The sequence below is a fragment of the Dasypus novemcinctus genome, chromosome 21 (assembly GCF_030445035.2).
Source record: "Dasypus novemcinctus isolate mDasNov1 chromosome 21, mDasNov1.1.hap2, whole genome shotgun sequence".
NCBI classification, from domain to species: Eukaryota; Metazoa; Chordata; class Mammalia; order Cingulata; family Dasypodidae; genus Dasypus; species Dasypus novemcinctus.
Window position 1 is genome coordinate 13,760,235 of NC_080693.1, and position 10,321 is coordinate 13,770,555.

The 10,321-nt window shown below is 62.5% G+C and overlaps 1 long non-coding RNA gene across 2 annotated transcripts; it reads left to right on the forward strand.

The window, feature by feature from the left end:
* Positions 1 to 493: 493 nt before the first annotated feature.
* Positions 494 to 8,851, forward strand: LOC139437121 (uncharacterized). 2 transcript variants are annotated; one of them, XR_011646759.1, is made up of 3 exons: positions 494 to 2,735; positions 4,786 to 4,922; positions 5,445 to 8,851. It is a non-coding gene; the product is annotated as an uncharacterized lncRNA (long non-coding RNA). The 2 variants fall into 2 exon arrangements; XR_011646758.1 differs by lacking the exon at positions 494 to 2,735 and having other exon boundaries at positions 4,024 to 4,922.
* The last annotated feature ends 1,470 nt before the right edge of the window (positions 8,852 to 10,321 follow it).

Here is a 10,321-nt window from a genome sequence, read left to right on the forward strand (position 1 = left end):
AGCAGGGAGGGGGGAAGGAGAAGAAGGAGGGAAGGAGGGAGGGAAGGAAGGAGAGAAGAAGGGAGAGGGAGTGAGGGGAAGGAGGGGAGAGGGAAGGGGCAAAGGAGGAGAGGGAGGGAGGGGAAGGAGGAGGGGGGAGGCACCCAGGAGGGAAGGCGCCTGAGCTGGGCCAGAGGGAGCAGGGACGAGGCGGGGAGGGGTGGGGAAAGGGGCTGGGTGACAGCGCTGGGGGAAGGGGAGCGCCCCTGGAGAGCGGGTTCCGCCCGCTCCGCACCCCTGCCCAGAGCGCGTCTCCTTCCGGCCCTCCCGCAGCCCCGCGTACCCCCTGCGTGGCCGTCCTCATCTTCGGGGCGCACAGCCCGCCTCGCTCGGCCTCGGCTGCACCTGCCGGGGCACCTGGCGCCCTGCCTGCAGGGAGACAAACAGAGCCTCGAGCTCAGCCACAGGTTCCCGGGGGGGGGGGGGGGGGGGGGGGCAAGGTGAGCTGGGGCCCAGGGCTCGGCTCCCTGAATCCCGCCCCTGGCCGGGGCTTCTGGAAGGCAAGGGTGCATTTCGAGAAGCCGAGGGAAATCAGGGCTCACATCGGAAGACTTCCTGGAGGAGGCAAAGAACCCCGGCCTCGAACCCGAGCTAGCTGGCTCGTCCGCCCTGCTGGGGAGCCGCTGGCCGCTGGTCCTGGACCCGGAGAAGCAGCTCCAGGAGGCGGGCGGCTCCCGGCTTCAGCGCCTCCCCCGCTCCGGCTCAGCGCCTTCCGCTGAATAGTCAGTGCTGGCTCCAGAGTTAGCTCCTGCCGCGCAGGCCCCGCTCTATTTTTAAAGCCTTGAGGGTGGCTGACGACAATGATCAAAGAAAGAAAAATTCACAAATGTAGAGCCCAGGCCAGCTGTTTGGTGCGGAAGGCGGGTTGACATCTGGACACCTGTGCCCGGCGCCACTGGCTCGTCCCCTGCCCTCCTGGGAGGGGCGGGCACCGCAGAGAGCCGGGGGCCCTGAAACCCGGGCTCGGGGCCCCGCCTGGCCACTTGCTCCCAGCTCGCCGCGGCAAGCCTCTGCCCCTCCCGTTCCTCAGTTTCCACGATATGAAAAGAGAAGGGCTGGGCTGTTCTGGCCCCTTCAGACGTGGCGTGATCCAAGGACGTCCTCTGGGCAGGAGGGGGAAGGGAGGAGGCCCAGCTCCCCGCTCTGCCCTGCCGCTCCCCTCCTCTGTCCCTTTGCTAATCTGGGGGGCACGGCTTCCCCACCCCTCGTTCTGAGATGGTGGCCTCCGCAGCCAGCAGGACACCTGCCCCCCCCCCCCCCCGGGCCTCCCAGCGAGGCACGACGGGCTCATCCTGTGCGGGGGGAGGGGGGGAAAAGGAACCTTTGTGGTGTTAGGCCACTGAGGCCTGGGGCTGTTTGTTACTGTGGCATAAAAGTCATCTACCCTGACTGATGCAATGACGAAAAAAATAACACCCGCTGAATCGTCCGCATTTCCTCGTGGAGAGCCCGGGCTGCCGTGAACCCTCGGGGGACACGAGCGGCTGCTGTATAATGTCCTTCCCCCGTTGGAGATGGGTTTCGCGGATGTAGAGACTAGAACTTGAGTGCCACGTGTGTACGTGGAAAGGGATCCTGGGGAGCGCCGAGTAGGCAGCTGGGAAGCAAGGCTGGGAAAGGGAAGGGTCCCTGGAGCAGGGGGGCAGCTGGGGTCCCCTGGCCAGGGGCCCTGGTGCGGGACGCGTTCGGGGTTAGCCCAGCATGAAGGGCAGGGAAGCGGCCACCGCCCTGGGCAGGGCCGCCGTCGCGGGGCGCGGCTCTGCGGGGCGCGGAGCCTGGAGCGGGGCGGGTGGGTCCGCAGGCCATGGCGAGGCCCCCCGACTGCAGGGCATGCGCCCGAGTCCTCGGGCTGGGGGCGGGAGGGCAGCACCAGGAGAAGGCGCCCCGGCCCAGTCCGCGCTCCGGGGGGGCTGGCAGGCCTCTGTCTCACACAGACCCCAACGCATCTGCTGAACGACCCCGAGTGGTGCCCTTGGGCCGGGGCCGCTGCCAGCTGGATGCCAGCCGCCGCCTGTGACGTGGGGGGCTGGCCCGAGGGCCCCCACCGACGCCCGCGCTGATGCAGAGGCGGGGAGTGGGCTCAGGGGACCCCTGCCCGCCTGGTGTCCCCGCTCCCCGCACTTCCTGCTACGTCCTTGGGGCCTGGGGGTGAGTGGCCCTGGTGGGGGGAGGCAAGGGACTTCAAGCCCCGAGGCTCTTCAGCTTCGTGACGCGGCAGGCTCTGGCTTTCAAGTTCTCTTCATTAAAGGGGAGGTCTGACGCGCACGGCCAAGAGGGAGCCCTCCAGCCACCGGGTACAAACCCCAGCCCTGCCGCTGCCTGCCTGTGAGACCTCCAGCCAGACTCCCATCGCTGTGTGGCCTGGGGCAAGCCGCAGGCCCTCTCTGGGCCCTGGTGATGGTTTCTGAGCTGCTCGACCTCAGAATCTTGGCAAAGAGCAGAGGAGATGCTGCGCACACGAGGCGTCGGAGGAGCAGAGCGGTAGAGTCACAGCGGGGCCCGGGCAAGGCCGCCGAGGCGCAGAGAGGAACGGCGCTGGGCTGGCCGCGCAGGCCGAGCCGAGAGCGACCGCGTGGACCGCGTCTCCGGCCGGGGGACACCTTCGTCCTCTGCCCACAGGGCGCGCTCTGCCCCCCCCACGCCCTCTCTGATGGCCTCATCTGCCCCAGGCAGCCAGCCGATCATTCATTCACCCTGTGCGTGCACTTATTAAGCATCTTCTAGGTTCAAAAACACCAGGCTGGGATTGTCCTGGAAACCCACAGCGTCTCTAATAAAATAATAATGATAGTAAAATAATGCCACTCCCGCCCCCCAGGGGAGGAGGCTGGAGAGGAGGCTTCCGAGGAGCACGTACCTGCGTCGGGCTGGGCCGCGCAGGCAAGGGCAGTGCGCGCACCCAGACGGCCACGAGGCTACAGAAGGCGCCGTCCCACCGAGGACCCGCCGTGCAGCGGCAGGGAGGAAGCTTCCTGTCCCCCAGGAGGGAGCTTCCGTCCCCCAGGAGGGAGCTTCCTGTCCCCCAGGAGGGCGCTTCCTGCCCCCCAGGAGGGAGCTTCCTGTCCCCCAGGAGGGCGCTTCCTGTCCCCCAGGAGGGAGCTTCCTGTCCCCCAGGAGGGCGCTTCCTGTCCCCCAGGAGGGAGCTTCCTGTCCCCCAGGAGGGCGCTTCCTGTCCCCCAGGAGGGAGCTTCCTGTCCCCCAGGAGGGCGCTTCCTGTCCCCCCGGAGGGCGCTTCCTGTCCCCCAGGAGGGCGCTTCCTGTCCCCCGGGAGGGAGCTTCCTGTCCCCCAGGAGGGGCGCTTCCCGTCCCCCAGGAGGGAGCTTCCCGTCCCCCAGGAGGGCGCTTCCTGTCCCCCGGGAGGGCGCCCGCTGCCGGGGTGGAGGGCGCTTCCTGTCCCCCGGGAGGGCGCCCGCTGCCGGGGTGGAGGGCGCCCGCTGCCGGGGTGGAGGGCGCCCGCTGCCGGGGTGGAGGGCGCCCGCTGCTGGGGTGGAGGGCGCCCGCTGCCGGGGTGGAGGGCGCTTCCTGTCCCCCGGGAGGGCGCCCGCTGCCGGGGTGGAGGGCGCTTCCTGTCCCCCGGGAGGGCGCCCGCTGCCGGGGTGGAGGGCGCCCGCTGCCGGGGGTGGAGGGCGCCCGCTGCCGGGGTGGAGGGCGCCCGCTGCCGGGGGTGGAGGGTGCCCGCTGCCGGGGTGGAGGGCGCCCGCTGCCGGGGTGGAGGGCGCCCGCTGCCGGGGTGGAGGGCGCCCGCTGCCGGGGTGGAGGGCGCTTCCTGTCCCCCGGGAGGGCGCCCGCTGCCGGGGTGGAGGGCGCCCGCTGCCGGGGTGGGGGGCGCCCGCTGCCGGGGTGGGGGGCGCCCGCTGCCGGGGTGGGGGGCGCCCGCTGCCGGGGTGGAGGGCGCCCGCTGCCGGGGTGGAGGGCGCCCGCTGCCGGGGTGGAGGGCGCTTCCTGTCCCCCGGGAGGGCGCCCGCTGCCGGGGTGGAGGGCGCCCGCTGCCGGGGTGGAGGGCGCCCGCTGCCGGGGTGGAGGGCGCCCGCTGCCGGGGTGGAGGGCGCCCGCTGCCGGGGTGGAGGGCGCCCGCTGCCGCTGCCCAGGGGGCAGGAAGAGGCTACTGGGCTTTAGGTTTTGGGGAGAAAAGAGGAGGCATCCCCAGGAGGCGTCTGCTTGAGGCGGTTGGGGGACGGGGAATGGAGGTACGGGGGACCCAGAAACAGAGGAGGAAGGTGGTCTGAGCGAAAGCACCGGCGGGGCCTGCCGCCTGAGGACGGCCTTGTCCCCCCGGCCGGGGGTGGCCGCGGGCCTGGGGAGGGAGGGAACCCCGCGGCGAGGGGCTCAGGCTTTCTGCCCGCCTTGGGCCAGTGGCGGCCCACGCCGGGTGAAAATGCCCTCGGAAAGCAAAGAGCGGGACATTCAGGGGCCACTGGTGTCACGGAACAACTTACGCCCGTGGCAGATCTCCATTCCAAGCGGAGGGGAATTGGGGGTGACGGCCGCGGAGCGGGGAGCCTGGGCGCGTGGGAGACAGAGTGTCCAGCTGGGGTCGGGTCGTGGGTGGCTCCAGACGCCAGCTGGGGAAGTTAGGGCTCTAGGGGGAGGCACTAGGGAGCAGCGGAAGGCCTCAGAGCAGGAGAGTCACAGGGGAAGCAGCAGGCGCGGCGGGCAGGTCGGAGGCTGAGAGAGCAATGCAGGTGAGGCAGCTGGGGTGCTCGACCTCCCGGGCGCAGGCGACGACGACGGCCACGTTTCGTGCAGGCCCCGTTCTCCGTGCTTTCCGTGCCTGAACCCGTTCAGCCCTCACGACGAGCCCAGGAGGTGGGCTGACATTTTCCTTCTTTTACGAGAGAGAACATGGAGCCCAGACGTTGTGGAGCCAGCCAGGGGCCCCAGCGGTAAGTGGCAGGGCTGGGATTTGAACCCCCGAGGGTGGGCCCCGGCCCTCCACCTCCGGACGACGGCACCCCCGGTGCGGGGCGCGGAGCTGGAGGCCGCGAGTTGGTCCCCGGCTGAGTGGCGGTTTCCAGGGAGGCCCCGCGCCTCTCCTCTGCCCCCGGGACAGCAAGCTCCTGCCGCGTTTGCCACGGCCTCCCCCAGCCTGGCCGGGGCCGGGCCTCGCTCTCGGCGTTTTGGTTCCCTCGCCTGCTCAAGCGGATACGTGAGGCGGGCCGGGTTAAATGGGGAGGTCGCGGGCTCCCGGCGCTGAGGCTACGACGAGGAGCCTGGACGGCGCTCTTCCCGCAGCCTGGCTGCCGGTCCCGCTGCGGGCCAGCCTGGGTGCTCAGCAGGCGGCACGGCCAGGCCCCGGGCGTCCTCCGCGGCCCCTCCCTCCTCCTACGGGTCTGGGGACCCTCAGCTCCTGGCCGCACCCTCTGTGGTGGTGGGTTTCACCGCCTGGATTTCATTCTCTCTTAAAGGACTCCAGGACTAGGATCAAGACCCACCCAGATGGAGGTGGGCCACACCCAAATGCAAGCAGCCTCATCAGAAAGCCCTACTCGCGCGAAGCGGCTGTGGCTCAATCGGTTGGGCTCCCGCCTACCACACGGGAGGCCCTGGGTTCGCGTCCCGGGGCCTCCTTGTGAAGGCAGGCTCGCCCGCACGCCATGGAGAGCCGCCAGCCCACAAGCACTGTAGAGTGCCGCTGACCCGCATGCACCGCGGAGTGCCAACACAGCAAGGTGACGCAACTAAAAGGGAGACAAGCAAAAAGAAAAACAAACGCAGAAGAATGCAGCGACAGACACAAGAGCAGACAGCAAGCAAGCCACAAGGGGGGAGGGGAAATAAATAAAAAGAGAAATACAGATCAAGTCCTACTTGCAGTGGGTTCACACCCCCAGGACTGGAGCAGGTTTACAAACATGTTTTTTCTGGGGTATGGACGGCTCCAAACCAGCACACAGAGCTTGCCGGTGATTCCACATAGAGCAATTGCTTACCTTTCTGTGTCTCTTCCTCACCTATGAAATAAAACTAGGATATTTTTGTTTTGTTGTTTTGAGGAGGTACCGGGGTGGAACCTGGGAACGTGTACATGGGACGCAGGTGGAGCTCAGCCCTGAGCCGCTGCGCCTGCTCCCGAGGATAGTTTTATGCCATACAGCTGACCTGAGTATATGGGCTAATATGAGTTGAGCACCTCACCCTGCGCCTGGTACTTAGTGAGGGTTTACGATCATCATCACCATCATCGTCAGCATCATCCATCATCATCGTCATGGTCATCATCACCCATCACCGTCATCGTCGTCGTCATCCATCATCATCATTATATTAACCATCACTGTCGCCGTCGTCGTCGTCATCATCATCATCATCATCCATCATCGTCGTCATCATCCATCATCATCATCCATCATCATCATGGTCATCATCACACCATCATCGTCATCATCCATCATCACACCATCATCGTCATCATCCATCATCACACCATCATCGTCATCATCCATCATCATCATGGTCATCATCCATCATCACCATCATCACCATCATCATCACTATCATCATCATCATCATCCTTATCATCATCCATTGTCATCGTCAGCATCCATCATCACCATCATCATCATCATCGTCATCATCATCATCATCATCATCCATCATCATCATGGTCATCATCACACCATCATCGTCATCATCCATCATCACCGTCATCACCGTCATCACTGTCATCATCCATCATCATCATCATCACCATCATCACCATAATCCACCATCATCACCATCATCATCATCATGGTCATCACCATCACCATCATGGTCATCATCCATCATCGTCATCATCGCCATCATCATCACTATCATCATCGTCATCATCCTTATCATCATCATCATCATCATCCATCGTCATCGTCAGCATCCATCATCACCATCATCACCATCATCACCATCATCGTCATCATCACCATCATCATCACTATCATCATCGTCATCATCCTTATCATCATCCATCGTCATCGTCAGCATCCATCATCACCATCATCATCGTCGTCATCACCATCATCATCATCCTTATCATGATCGTCATCATCTTCATGGCCACCGCCACAAGCATCATCATCACCATCTTGTTGCCGACATCATCAGGGTTGTCACCGTCACCACCACCAGCATCCCATCATCATGTCGTCGTCCCCCGTCATCCTCATCATGCTCGACACCACCTCCACCATCCTCACTGCCATCTTCATCGTTGGCGTCCTCACTACGCCTCCTCGGCCTGTCCTCCAGGAGCGTCGGTCTGGACGGCCCAGCTCCCCGCAGCTGGGACTCTTGCTTGGCGTGGTGCCTGAATGAGTGAGTCTTGGGGTTGCCACCAACCAATAGGGTCAGGCAGGGGAAGGAGCAGAGCCTTGTCCCCTCCCGAGAGGGGGATAGTTCAGGGGTCCCCTCGGACTGTCACCAAGGCCTCCCGGAGCCAGCGGGGAGCCAGCCCCCCACGCACTGCAGCCTGGCTGCTGAGTGCCCTGGCCCCGGGGTGCAGGCAGAACTCCCCGGGAGAGGGGTCTCCCAGGAAGGGGGCATCCGGGGGAGGCAGGCCTCATCCCAGTCATCAGTGCTGCCCCCCTCGGACCTCAAGCGCCCCTGCTCTGCCCGCCCTGGGCAGGGGGCGCACTCAGGAAGGGGCCCTCTCGGCTAGCCTCGGGGCCTGCAGGAGGAGGAGGCTGATTCCTGGACTCCTGGACTGTTGCTGCTGGAAGGAGCCTTGGGCCACGTCATCCAACGGTCCCAGTTTACACGGGAGGAAGAGGGAGTCCACAGTGGGGAGAGGTGACCCCAAGGGCCCCCCGTATGTGTGAGACCCCAAAGCAAGCCGGGGGGCACGTGGGCGTGGTGACAGGAGTGGACTCAGGCAGGGGCCCTGTGCCTCCCTCCTCTGGTGCGGTGGGGGGTGGCGGGCAGGGGCGTCAGACCACGCTCCCCTGCCCCCTTCTCCCTGTCCTCACGTCCCCCAGAGGGAGACCACCCTCGGGCTGGGCGATGATTCCGGGGCTCAGCTCCCCCAGGCTCTGATTCGAGGCAGGGAGAGACAGAAAGAGGACGGAGGGAAGAGGAGAGCGAGGACGCGGCGGAGGTGGGGGCGCGCCGGGAGGGCGGGCGCAGCGGCGGGGAGTCGACCATGGCCAGCGAGGAGGGGCTGGGCCAGGGGAACATCTCCCCAGAACCTCCAGGGAGAACCACCGAATCCCCTAGAACCACGGCCAGGGCGAGCCACCCGGGAGACATCGGGGCAGTACCAGGGCTTTAGCGTTGGACAAAAGTGGCCCTGTGTCATGAAAAGGACCAGAAAAAAAAAAGGGTGAATTCTGGAAACCATCACCCAATCAGCTCGTCACAGATTCCGGGCAAAACCCTAGAGTGGATTGTATGAAGCAGAAGTTTTTTTTAAAAAGTGATCATAAAGAGATGCCCATGAAAAGCCTTCATGGTCTCCCCAAGAAAAATCAGTGCCCAAAGCACCACACTTCTTTCATGGATCATTTTGCTAAACTGGTCCCGGGTCACGGGGACGGTGTATTGCTTTTCGGCGAGGCGTTTGACAAATCCTTCCACGACAGCCTGATGGCTTATCCCACCACAGCAATGAGCGGGACAGCCTCACCCAAGAACATTAGAGGAGTCATCTCCCTGCAGAGAGATCTCTAGGGAATTCTGCAGCTCTCTCTCTCTCTCTCCGCTGCCAAGAATAATCAATATTTTCATAGCTAGGACTTGGATGGAGACATAGAAAATGTAGGATTCAAATTCTTTGATAATATGAAGCCCCAAGAGATGGTCAAGAGAGTGGCTAGCTGAATAAAGATTTATAGAGATCTCAGGGGGCTCAGGAAAATGTTTTTGGACTTCTAGCCTCAAAACTGTGAGCAGTAAAATTCTAACGGTTAAGCCAACCCACTGTGTGGTATTTCTCATAGCAGCCGGGCAGACATCTTTGCGTCAATACTGTCTTGTCTTACTTAATACAGCTTTTACAAATATTTATTTATTTACCACCCCCACCCCTGTCGCTTTTGTGCTCACTGTCTGCTTTCTGTCCATCCTTGTGCGTTCTTCTGTGTCTGCTTGTCTTCACTTTAGGCAGCATTGGGAACTGATCCTGGGACCTTCCGGAGTGGGAGAGAGGTGCTCAGTCTCTTGTACCACCTCAGCTCCCTGGTCTGCTGTGTCTCTTATTGTCTCCCTGTGTCTCCTTCTGTTGCATCATCTTGCTGTGCCAGCACTCCTGCATGGGCCAGCGCTCTGCTCAAGCCAGCACACCGCATGGGCCAGCTTGCCTTCCCCAGGAGACCGTGGATATCAAGCCCAGGACCTCCCATATGGTAGGCGGGAGCCCAGTCGCTTGAGCCACATCTGCTTCCCATTTGTGAAGCTTACGAGCAGGTCTTGAGAGCTGTGATTGTTCTCCAGGTTGTTCTTTTTCAAGATTGCCTTGCTGGTTCTTGGTGCTTTGCAATTTTATGTGCATTTAGAATCAGCTTGTCAGTTTCTACCACAGAGAAAAGACCCTGCTGAGATTTGGCCGATATTGAGTCTACAGATCAGTTTGGGAAGAACTGACACAGCTCTGCGTCCCAGGCCTGCGCCCCTTCCACATTTATTCCAAAACACTTTGCGTGGCAAGAACAGCACCCAGAAATGGGACTCTAAGGTTCCTTCCAAATGAGAAACTCTATGAGGCCAAAGATCTAAGATTTGCATTTGTCAAGCTCAACCGAAAATTCAAATATTAGTGGAGCTTAACAATTTTAAGTAAACAGGTCGATATATCAATCAGATCACATCAACTACACAATTTCCTCAATCCACAAAACCCGGGCAACGCGGTATTTTTCAAGCGTCGTCTGAGCTAGGGTTAAAACTCATCACGTGATTCACAAGCAAAACTTCAAGTTTGCTTGAAATCCCCAGGAGAAGTGGTGGTGATCACTGGTCCAGACCTCCCCGGAAAGCTCTAGCTTGTGCGTCCACCTGAGCTGCTGGATATTTCCGTGCGGACGGCTCAGCCTCAGCACGACCAAACCATTCAGGCTCCGCTGTCTGGTCAGTGTGGGTCGTGCTTTGGGTCAGCTGGGACTTCGGAGAGCATCCTATGTCTGAGGAGCTACTCCCGTGGTAGGCGCGGCCTCTCTAGGAGACGCCAGGCACCTGCTTCCCGGATTTCCTTGAACTTCGCCGTCCACATGTGCTCTAGCCTCTCCGGTCACTTGCCCCGCACGAGCCTTAGCCGAGGTCTCAGGAATGTTCTGTGAGGTGGCTGCAGAGCCGTCGGTGTCACAGTGTCCGTGCC